Source organism: Phascolarctos cinereus, unplaced genomic scaffold (assembly GCF_003287225.1).
Source record: "Phascolarctos cinereus isolate Bilbo 61053 unplaced genomic scaffold, phaCin_HiC Scaffold_5;HRSCAF=322, whole genome shotgun sequence".
NCBI classification, from domain to species: domain Eukaryota; kingdom Metazoa; phylum Chordata; class Mammalia; order Diprotodontia; family Phascolarctidae; genus Phascolarctos; species Phascolarctos cinereus.
In genome coordinates this window covers 265,659,386-265,672,258 of record NW_027555958.1, presented here as the reverse complement: position 1 = coordinate 265,672,258, position 12,873 = coordinate 265,659,386, and positions in this window count along the sequence as shown.

Sequence of the window (12,873 nt, the reverse complement as noted above, 5' to 3'; positions counted from 1 at the left end):
CAAGAAATTATCAAGGAAAACTGCCCTGATATTTTAGAACCAGAGGGCAAAATAGAAATTGAAAGAATCCACTGATCACCTCCTGAAAGATCCCAAAGGAAAACTCCTAAGAATATTGTAGCCAAATTCCAGAGTTCCCAGGTCAAGGAGAAAATATTGCAAGCAGCCAGAAAGAAACAATTCAAGTATTGTGGAAATATAATCAGGATAACATAAGATTTAGCAGCTTCTACATTAAGGGACCAGAGGGCTTGGAATATGATATTCCAGAGGGCAATGGAGGCAGGATTACAACCAAAAATCATCTACCCAGCAAAACTGAGCATAATCCTTCAGGGGAAAAAAATGATATTCAGTGAAATAGAGGACTTTCAAGCATTCTTGATGAAAAGACCAGAGCTGAATAGAAAATTTGACTTTCAATACAAGACTCAAGAGAAACATGAAGAGGTAACAAACAGGAAAGAGAAATCATAAGGAACTGTTTACATTCTGCATGGGAAGATGATATTTGTAACTCATGAGTCCTTTGTCAGTATTAGAAGAGTTGGAGGGAACAATTATATGTATTATAGATAGATAGATAGATAAATAGAGGGCACAGGGTGAGTTGAAGATGAAGGGGTGATATCTGGAGAATAAAATTAAGGGGTGAGAGAGGATTATATGGAGAGAAGAAGAAAAGGAGAGGTAGAATGGGGTAAATTATCTCACATAAAACAGACAAGAAAAGACTTTTACAGCAGAGGGGAAAAGGGTGAAGGTGAGAGGGAATGAGTGAATCTTATTCTCATCCAATATGGCTTAAGGAGGAAATAACATACACACTCAATTGGGTATGAAAATCTATATTACCCTATAGGAAAATGGGGGGGGGAAGGGGACAAGAGAGCAGGAAGATGATAGAGGGGAACAGATTGGGGAGGGGTAATCAGAAGCAAACACTTCTAAGGAGGGACAGGGTCAAAAGAGAGAATAGAATAAATGGGGGGTGGATAGGATTAAGGGAAATATACTTAGTTTTTCCACATAACTACTATGGAAGTGTTTTGCATGACTACACATGTATAACCTGTATCGAGTTGCTTGCCTTCTCAATGAGGGTGGGTGGGGAGGGAGGAAGGGAAAAATTTGGAACCCAAAGTTTTAAAAACAAAAGTTAAAAAAAAATTGTTTTCACATGCAACTGGGAAATAAGATATACAGGAAATGGGGTAGAGAAATCTATCCTGCCCTCCTGGAAAATTGAAGGGGAAGGAGATAAGAGAAGCGGGGGAGAGATAGAAGAGAGGACAGATTAGGAGAAGGGGTATTCAGAATGCATGCCATTTTGGGGTGGGGGGAGGGACGAGATGGGGAGAAAATTTGGAACTCAAAATCTTGTTGAAGTGAATGTTGAAAACTAAAAGTAAGTAAATTAATATGAAAAAAAAAGTATGCCTACTCTTCCTCTTAGATACTTCATGCATTGGTGGGAGAATGTAACCTAGATTTAAGGGTAAACTGATACATTGTTAGTTTTTGACTGAATAACTGTAATGTTTGAATATTCTTGCTTCTGCTTCTTTTTGAATAAATGTTGTGATTATTCCTGTTTTGCCTTCTAGTGAGTAAATGTTATGATTACCTGCATTTGTCTTATTGTTTAGTAAAATTTTTATTGGTTAAGAGTAAATAGTATCATGGTAACTGATTCTGCATAAGTGAGAAGAAGCCTTGTGAGGGTTCAGGATTTATAGATTAGGAGTTAGGAAGATCTGAGTTCATATTTGGACTCAGACACTTACAAGCTGTGTGAGACCCCAGGCAATTCACTTAACCCCCTTCTGCCTCAATTTCCTCTCCTGGAAAATGCACATAATATAGCAACTACCTCCCAGGGTTCTTACAGGGATTAAATGAGATGATATTTGTGAACAGTACCTGGCACATAGTAGCCACTTAATAAATGTTTGTTTCTTTCCCCTTTCCCTTACTTTTTTAATGTATCAACAACCTGTTAGTCATTTTTGTCCTTTCATTTCCAGATTACTCTATTTAGCAGAAATGCAGAAGCGAAATAAGTGTACTATTCGTGTGTTCCCACATGAGTTGTCTTTAGATATGATCTGAGATCTGACCCACTTCTGCAGAGAGGAGGAGAGCTCAGGTCTGTTCCTGTGCTGCCAACAGGTTTGCTAGCTGTAGATGAGAAGAAGGCAGGTCCCAGGAGTACTCTCTACTTCAGTCTCCAAAAGAAGTATTGAGCTAGAATTCTATCTCTCTGCCTACTTCAAATATTAGTAGTCTAGAGGAGAATAGATTCAGAACAAAAATCAGTTCCCTAGTTGCTCTTAAGGGAGAGGGTAGCCCCTAGCTCATTTTCCATCTTAAATTTATTATTTTTTTAAACATTTATTTTTAAAAATTTGAGTTCCAAATTCTCTTCTTTCCTCCTCCTTTTCTGTCCCAAAGAAGACAAGCAATGTGGCATCAATTATACAAGTGAAATCATGCAAAATATATTTTTACGTTAACCATGATGCAAAAAAAAAAACCCCAAGAAAAATATAAAGTAAAAAATATGCTTCAATTTGCAATCAGTTTATCAGTTCTCTCTCTAGAGGCAGATAGCATTTTTCATCGTAAGTCCTTTGATCATAGCAGCTAAGTTTTTCTCAGCTGATCATTATTACAATATTGCTGTTACTGACAGTCTCCTGGTTCTGCTTACTTCACTTTGCATCAGTTCATATAAGTTTTCTTAGGTTTTTCTGAAACCATCCTGCTTATCATTTCTTTTTTTATGTTGTTTGTTTATTTTCATATATATATATATATATAAAATCCCCCCACACCACCCCATTACTGGTTTTCTGGTTTTTTAAAATTTATTTATTTTTAGTTTTCAACATTCACTTTTATAAGATTCTGAGTCCCCAATTTTTCTACCTCCCTTCTTCTTCCCCAAGATGGCATGCAATCTGATATAGGCTGTACATGTGCAGAAGTGATGTCATGAAAAGGATTGATGGGTGAAAGGATTGGACATCATCATAAGAATGAAGAATAGGGTTTGGAGTTGTGAGGTAGAGGAAGAGGTGGAATGATAAAAGATTATGATCATATAAAGTAATTTCAGAGTTCACAAACACAGATGTGGAACACTTGTAGATTATGGTTGGAACAACAGCATGATCATCTCTGTATGTAGCTATCTTGGGATAGAGGAGTAGGTCATGGGAATGAATTAGTTGATGATTTGGGAAGTGAGGGTATTTGAGGGAGAATTAATATGTATGTTGAAGTTTGATAGTATAAATGCAGGATTTGGGGAAGAGAGAAAGACTATGAACCAGGTACTGAACTGATTGAGAAAGGAGAGTATCGTGGAAGTCTGTAGACAACATATACCAGAATCTTGATTAAATGACAAACATGAATTGAATGAACCACAAAAAAGGAAAGGTTGCTGAGTGATAGTGGTAGAAGGAGAGCCTGAAAGTGACAATGTGGAACAAGGAGTAATTCAACTTCTCTACCCTGACCAGTGAGTTGAGGGTGTGAAAAGGTGGCCATCTGAACTGTGTTATCAGGAAGGAACTAGGTCTCAATGAGTGTAAGAAGTTGCAGGGAATGAGAAAAGAAAAAATTTAAGATGATATCTAGTTTGTTACCTATAGAGCAAGCATTTAAGATAGCGCAGTGTAAGTAAGGAAGGAGTGAATATCAGCCATGGGGGATAGCCAGTGAAAAGACATAGAAATGGAAGATGTAGTCTAGAGAATGAGGGACAGTAAGAAGGCCAGTTTTGCTGGACTAGCATGATGAGAAATAATTAGTTAATTTGCAAAAGACTAACTAGTATGGCCAAGTAACTTGGGACCAGTTTAATGAGGGGCTTTAAATGCCAAACAAAAACCTTTATTTTTGGTATTAGAGGCAATAGGAAGCAATTAGACTTTGAACCATGTTTTGGACTTTCTCCTATAAACAGCAGCTCTTTTTTTTCATAACTGTAGGCCTGAAGCTGTGCTAGGGTGTTTCCATTATGAGCAGTCTCTTACAAATAAACTTAATCTATGCGAAGTTACATTTTCAACTAAAAATGAATGAAGAAGTTAAATTCACCATTTAGTTTCTTCTGGCAGAAATATATCAGTCATTCAGCCAGCTACCAACAAATACCCTTGGTGGTCTACTGGATGAATCCATTAAATGAGGTAAAGTGACTGCTCAAGAATGCACAGCAAGTGAGTAGGAGAGCAGCAATTTGTACTTACCCTCATTAACTTCCAAGCCTATTGTCTCAGCCTTTCACTATGCTGTCTTTCAAAGGCTTTGTGTAATTTAAATAATTAATTACTGTAGTTCCTAAAAGCTTTTTAGATTGGTCATCACCTCAAACCAAAGCCATGCCACCCATGTGGTTGGTAGGCATATTATTGGTCATAAACTAAGTGCTAAGTTTTTTTAAAAAATAATTTTCTTTTAATTATGAACTTAATATACATGAACAAACATAAACATTTCAATATGCAATGCCTTCTTCCCCTCCCACAAAGGCAGATTCTACATGTGAACTTTTATTATGTACAGGTTTCTTTTTTCCCTGCCACATAGTGATTTTTTTTTGGGGGGGGGAGGGTATAATTCAAATTTAACACAGACTTAACATTGTCCTACTTCTCTGTGTTCTTTTCTGAACTTCTTTCTTACCTTGGTTTATTTTTTAAAAGTGATTCATTGAAGTCCTTTTCTTCCTTTTCCTCCTTTTTTAAAAAAAGTATTGCTTTCATTATTCCCCTTATCCCACTCCATAATACACACAAAAAAAGAAAAATAAAAGTCCTCTCATAACAAATAAGTACGGTCACACAAAACAAAGCCATATATTGTCTGATGTATGTCTCATTCTGCACCTCTGGTTCATCACCTCTCTAGAAGTATGACTGATAGTCATTATTCTCCGTTGTCACCTTCCTATTATGAGAAGTATGATTGATTATCACTCTTCTGCAGTTGTAATTGGTCAATGCATTGATTATGGCTCTTTAGTCTCTCATAACTGTTTTCTTCAAAATGTTGTAGTCATATGAATTGTTTTCCTGGTTTTATTCACTTTACTCTGGATCAATTTATACAAGTCCTCTTAGGTTTTTCTGAAACTGCCCCAGCAGTCATTTCTTGAAGTGCAATAATATTCTATTACATTTATATGCCATGATTTGCTCAGACATTCTCTAATTACTGGGCACTCACTTTGTTTTGTTTTATTTTGTTTTTTAACAACAAAAAAACTGCTCAAACGATTTTGTAAGTATGGATTCTTTCCCTCTTTCTTTTGATTCTTTAGGTAGAAGCCCAGTAGTGTTGTCACTGTATCATTGCACAATTTATTGATTTTGGGGAGGGGAGCACAGTTTAAAATTGTTTTCCAAAATGGTTGGATCACTTCATAGCTCTATCATTAGTATGCCTCTTCTTCTACAGGTCTGCCAACAATTACTTTCCTTTCTTGTCATTTTTGTCAAGCTAATGGATATGAGATTAAACCTTAAAGTTGTTTTGATTTGCATTTCTCATATTGTTAATCATATGGAACACCTTGTCATATGGTTGTGGATATCTTACCTTCCTTATTTTAAGAAATTCATATCTTTAGACCATTTATCAAAGAATAGATGAATGTTGAAGAATCATTTATATATTTGAATCAATTCCCTGTATATCTGGGATTTCAGAGAAACTTTCTGCAAAGATCTTTTCCCTATTAACTATTTCCCTTCAAAATTCTAATTGCACTGATTTTGTTTGTGCAAAACCTTTTCAATTTTATGCAATAAAAACTAGTCAGTTTATCTCTGATGGTCCCTTCTTTGAACTCTTCCTCTATCCATGGTTTGAAAAGTATCTCCTTTACTACTCCTCTAATTTACTTATGATTGAAACTTTTGTATATAGATCTCTTATCCATTTGTAGCTTTTTGTGGCATACAGTGTGAGATATTGTTCTAAACCTAAATTCTGCCAGTCTTCTTTCCAGGTTTCTTAGCAGTTTTTGTCAAACTATGAGTCTTCATTAACCTTATTTATTTATTTTTTTTAGAGTTCTAGATCCACCAAGAATTGGGAAATCAGACAACCAGACCAGCAGAATAGAATATCTACATTTGCAAAGTTCAAAGTAAGGTCGGAGGAAGGAAAAATAATTTTCAACTGGGAAACTAAGGAAGCCTTCATGAGGATACTAATTTTGAATTGAGCCTTTCTGGATAGCTGGATTCCAAAAGGTAGTAATGGAAGGGGGCAGTTTTCTAGGCATAGGGAATAGTGTGAACAAAAGCAGAGAGGTGGTAAAGCCCTAGCTGCGGAGGAAGCATAACAAGTAATACAATTTAGTTCACACTGAGGAACAGAGTATTAAAGAAAGCTGCAAATATGCCCAATCGTAAAGTCTCTTGAATGGCAGGCAATATGAATGTTTTACAGAAATATGACATTATGAAATATGTGCAAAAGGAAGATGAATATGGCAGGATATGTGGATGGATTTGAAGACAGAGGTTCTGATGGTGGGGAAACCAGTCAGGAGTCCTTTGAAATAGTTCACCTGTGTGATGTTGAAGGGCTGTATTTAGGGAAGTGTTGGTGGGAATAGAAAGGAAAGTATGGATTCTAAAGATATTTTTAAGGTAGGATCAATAGGATTTAGTGACTAATTAGATGAAATAGGCGAGGAATAAGAAAGAAAAAGTAGTATTGCGGCATCGTGCAACCCATTAAGAATAAGTAGACTTCAACTGAGATCTGAAGAATTCTTCAGAGTAAAGTGTATGAGTTTCATTGAATGAACTTTTAAATATGTATTTTGGCTGTCCATAAGCCTTTTTTAAATTTTTGTTTTGTTTACTCCTTTTTTCTAGACCAAGTTTTTGATAGCTATGACTGACAGATGGGTACACTCCAGAAAAGAGAGGCTTTTATTACATTTGCAAGTATTCAACTGTCCTTGAAAAATCTGGCAGTTCTTTTCAGGTTTTCTAATGATTTGGTGGGAGAAAGCAGTACAGAGAGAGCAGTCATTTGATTTTAGGTATATTTGATACTGGAGCAGCTACGTGGCACATTTGAGAGAGTGTTGGCCCTGGAATCAGGAAGACTCGTCTTCTGGAGTTCAAATCTGGACTCAGACACTTACTAGCTATGTAACCCTGGGCAAGTCACTTAATCTTATTTGCCTCAGTTTCATCATCTGTAAAATGAGCTGGAGAAGGAAATGGCAAATCACTCCAGTTTCTTTGCCAAGAAAACCCCAAATGGGGTCACCAAGAGTCAGACACTACTAAAAAACATCTGAACAGCAGCAACATATTTGATACAGTTGTGGAGTATTAATGTAACGCCTACATGGGGGTGACCCATCTTGACCCTCACAATATTACCCATTGTGCAGGTCGTGGGTCAACCAATCACTCTATGATCTGATTTGCTTGCCTCAACTTACCCTTGTACCAACAACTCTGGGTTCCCAGAGAAGGACCACCACTAGAGAATTGTACTCCAAGTCTGACAGGGTACTATTTGTAATCTTGATCAGAGGAATACATTCTCTTACCACTATAACATCTGAGTACTCACCATTGTTCTTCTGTTTTTACAAAATCAATTACTTCCTCCCCTATTCCTGCCTCATCCTGCCTGGAAATGTCATCACCTATACCCATGTATTATTTATTTTCTATTTGTATTTTTATAATAGAGTTTGCCCTCAGATAAAGATTTTTAGTGCATTAATTTTATTGCATAAGCATGATTGCTATTAAATTAGTGGGAAAAGCACAAAGAAGGAATTTCTGCATAAATAATCTTAGACTTGTGAGCATATATTGAGTTTCTCTTTCTGTCTCTCTCTTTCCCTGTCTCTCTCCATCTCTGCTTCTGTTGCTGTTGCTGTCTCTGTCTCTTTCTTTGTCTCTCTACAGAAAGAGGGGCTTCAAATGGGAAATTCATCCTGAGAAAAATAAGCTTTTGGCTTTTCTCTGCTTGGAAGTGCATATTTTTTTGTTTTGTTTTTTGTTAACTCTCTCATTTGGTTTTTAAAATTCTAGCTGTGTGTTATAGCTTCTACTACATTGTCTTACCCCATTAGCTTATTGCTTATGAATATTAATGTTTATTAATTATAGCTGAACTGACTAAATTGTTTGGTCAGTTTGAGAATCGCTTTTTGGTGATTGAATAAATATTGGCATTATGGATCAATGTTGTGAATCCTTGAAAGAAATGCTTAGAACTTACTGCTACCTTGCAAATAGTAAAATTCACAAAGGATTAATAATACAGGATATGAATTCTGAGTGTGAGAATAAAGATCTTTAGTTTTCAAGCATAATGAGAAAGAGTTAGGGGACATCAGGACAGCCCACATAAGATCAGCAGCACTACATTCTAAATATGTGCTATGTGTGCTACCAGACACAATTAAATGCCCTAATATTTCAAACACATATATTCAAGACACATATAGGGGACAACACCTGAATACTGGTTTGTAATCCTCCATCAAAGGAATAGTTTGTAATAAACTTGGGACAAAGGAATAAAAATAATGATATAGCACAGGATGTGAGCCCTAAATCTGTAACTATATTAGGTGTTCACTTATACAGAACTAAGCCAAGATTCTTGCTAGCAAAACCAGAATGTTCACATGTGAATTAGTACCTTCTATGGCAACTAGGTGGCACAGTGATAGAGTGCCAGGCTAGAGTCAGGAAAACTCATGTTCCTGAGTTCAAATCTGGCCTAATCATTTATTAGCTGTGTGACCCTGTTTGCCCCAGTTTCCTTGTCTGCAAAATGAGATGGAGAAGGCAATGGCAAACAACTCTAGTATTTTTGCTAAGAAAACCCCAAATGGGGTCATGAAGAGTTGGACACGACTGAAAACAAATGAACAACAACAACAAATGAAAGCCCTACTGTGCCTACACACACATAGAGAAATAGCTTCTCTAAGTCACATACACTTAGTGTACCAACGAAGAGATGACCCAAAGCTAAGACCAACAGTTTATTTGGAGACATATTACCAGAGCCTCATAGAAAGGATAAAAAGATTATGGCCAGTTCTCAAGTCATACAGAGAAACTTCACCTGAACGTGAGAAAGGAGAGAGGTCTGCTAAACTGAGTAGAAATGTACCACCTGATGGCAAGCATAGAATTAGATATGTCATAGCAGAGAAGCTCCATTTATCAATACTAGGAATTTTCTCAGAAGAGTCATATCCTACTAGAGAACAACTATATATTCACCAGGATTATATGGATGCTAGTGGCATTATAGAATATGAGGCTTCTGGCACAATTAAGAGGAACAGGTAGAGAACCTCAGTGGAAAAGATTTTGGAATTTTTTTCTGCTGGGGTTGGACGTGATGGTTGGCAGCCCAGATATACGCAAACTTATCTACAAAAACTTGAAAATTGCTTTGGGAATGTTGAAACAAGAAAGCACTACTACTCTACATTTTAACCTTCTCCAAATGGAAATCAAAACATGCAGATTGGTATATAAAACACCTAAAGAAGTATGAGATCAAGTTGAAATTAATGTGTAGGAGCTTGAAATATAACAAATTAATAAGACTTTAGTCGAACAGCTGAGATCTTAAGTGGAACCCACCTAGCTTTGAAGAGTTGTTAGAATCTTTGACATGGAGAATAGGCCCAGTGATGTCCAGAAGGATTACAGTTAGCAATACCCACCATGAAAATGGTCCAGGAACATGTGCCAGAACATGGTCTAAAGATTAAAGGTAGAAATGTTACTGTAGGGATGCTGAGTATGAAGCAGTAGCCCAGGAAATCTTTCAAGGAGAGTGCCATGAGAAGCAATGGTCTTTTGGAAAAGTCCTGACCCAAGGGAATAAGACCATGACAGACTATCACAAATATATTGTTATCCGGAAAGAGAAGAGAGACAGAGTTGACTTCTACTACCATAGTGGAGGAGAAGCCATGTGTAAGCACTTGAGAAAAGAATGTGACTTTGGTACTTAAAAGCTAAGTGCGATGGGAATCAGCTTTGAGGAATGGAAATGGGCCTTAGAAGGAAGTTGCTCCTGTTCCACATAAGCAATGATAGGAACCTCGTAAGCAATTCCTAATGGGTCTTTTCTACTTGGACTCATAAAACCTTTTAAGTAAGTAACTATAAGAACTGAGAATGTAGAATGCACTGCTGTTCTGGACCATGGAACACAAGTGGCCATTGTGTTTCAGATGTCCTACGAAAGACATTTGAAGAAAATAGCTTTATGACTTCTTTTAGGCCTTGGAGTATTAGATGACAAAAACTGCTTATATTTGGGATAGAAATGCTTTGGATTTCCTGACAATATTACAAGCGTCACAAAACAATGGTCATTCTGATTATGGTTTGTCTAGATCCTTTATGTACCAATGGGGTGTCAGCTCTAATCAGTACCAATTACAATTACTAGCAGAATATTGCAGACAACAAACTGGGACTGAAAATTTTGTATGCTTTAGCTACCTATGGAGCTTATGCAGATGCATACCGGAAGACAGAGTCAAGTGGTGATATTGAACCTCATAAGAACACTAGCTCTTCAGCTACTGAGTTATTTAATAAAGGGAATAAGCATTCATATGGAGAGCCTGCTAGATGCCCGTCACTATGCTAAACATTCATTACAAATATTTTCTCATTTGATCTTCAAAATAACTCTGTGAGGTAGATGCGATTATTATCTTGATTTTATAGTTGAGGAAACTGAGGCACACATAGTATGACTTGCCCACAGTCACACAGCTAGTAAATGTCTGAGGCCAGATTTGAACTAACATCTTCCTGACTCCAGACCCAGTGCACTATCCATTGTACCATTAGCTGCCTCTTCGACTTTAAATATCAGAGGAATGGAAGTAGTGGCTAAGGCAGAAGTTTAGCAAAAATTCAAGTGTATTCTCATTGCATGAATAAGATGTAGGATGTGCTGAGTTAGCTATAAGATCCAGTTCATCAACTCTTGGCTGTTTCAAGAAAGATCTAAAAAATACTTTTGTCTGTGATGGGTGGCTTCAGAGCACATTTCAAGAACCTGTTGGTGAATGTTATTATCACAGAGTCCAATTGTCCATATGAATTGCCTCTAGTGGTAGAACCAAAGAAGAATGGACAGATATTTATGTGTGTAGACTACCAGATGTGAACAAAAGAACTGAAGTAGACCAAATTCAAGATGTCTTGGAGGAGTAGCTGGTAGTTTTCTGTATTGACCTAATGCAGCCAATAGCAGATTCTTGTGACTGACAAAGTTAAGGAGACAGCTTTCACCTGTCCAACTGAATTTTACAAGTTTGAATGTATATGTGCCTCAACAAATCCCTGGAGTACCTGCCACCTACTAAAGACTAAGTGGTTTAAAGATTAAGTGGTTTAAGGCATGGTCTACTAGCAAGTATGGAAGAACATGGTGAAAGATTGATGAAAGTATTGGGTTAGCTAGAGGAAAATGGCCTAACACTTTAAGTTGCCAAGTGTCAATTTTGTAGAGTGTTTGCCAAGTATGTGGGCCATGTTATATCACAACAAGGTATAAGCAATGACTCAGAGAAGCTACAATCGCTTCTGCCTTGGCCAAATCCAAAGAATCTTCTAGATCTAAGGACTTTTCTTGGATTTGGCTGTTACTATTGAAAAAGTATTAAGAACTAGGCTACTATTGCTAACTACCAAATGACTTCACTCAAGTGTGTATGATTGAAGAGACATAAAAGCTGAAAGACAAGAAACAAAGTTATTTTGAAATTGACAAAATCCTTTGGGGACCTAGGGACATGCAGAAGTGAATAAGCTTTCAAAAACTTCATCAACTGCTTCATACACGTGGTTGCCTACTAATGTGGTTTCAAAAGCACTGACAGCTTCTTCTGACCAAAACACCAGCCCCCTAAAACTCTCAGTATTAGTATTACTTCTTTAAAAAATTTCTTCAAGGTCAAACAATTTTGTTTGGGATTGGACCTTACTTTATCTAAGGGAAATTTGGGTACTCCCTTTAACTGTCTTGATTAAAGCCCATCTGTGCCTTTTCATCCTGCATGAATTCTTGTCCATGATCTCTTCTAAGCTTCCCATTAGGCTTCCACCTAAAGTGATGGGGGCTTTCCTCTTGATCTTTGGACTGTGTGTGGATACCAATGTAACATGTAACTTTTATCCTTTGCTCTCAAAACATGATACCTCCTTACATACATCTCTCTGATGACATTCTTTATGATACCTCTTCACAATTTTTTGATGAGTACACCCTACTCACACCCATTATTTTATTCCCCCCAAAAAAGCTACCAAGAAAATATCAGTAACTATTGATTTTCCCATCTCTGCAAAATCTTTATGAAAGTACTCGTCATTGATGAAAGACTGTATGAGAAAGAAAGAGATTGCCTTCTACAAATACTATAGACCACATCTTTTCTAGTCGCACAATGGGCTCATAAGTACTGAGAAGACAAGATCCCACTGTGCTTATTGTTTTCTGTCTATAAAAAAGTATTTCATCCCAACATTTTAGGCATAAGGTTTATAAAACACATTTCACATGATCTAATTTGAAAAGCATGAAGTCATGTGACTGGTTCCACGTTCACATGTAAAAATCAATCTCATTACTTTGTAGATTCACCTTTGTATCCTTTCTGTCTTATTCTCCCTTATTTTCTGTTTAAGGAGCTGAGCAGAGGTTTTGTCTGGATCCTCTCAATAGACTAGTCAACTGGAGGAGGGTTGTGATTTTGTTTTGTGATTCAAGCTAGTCTTACAGTTGAGGTTTGAGATCAGAATGAAATGAGACACTTGT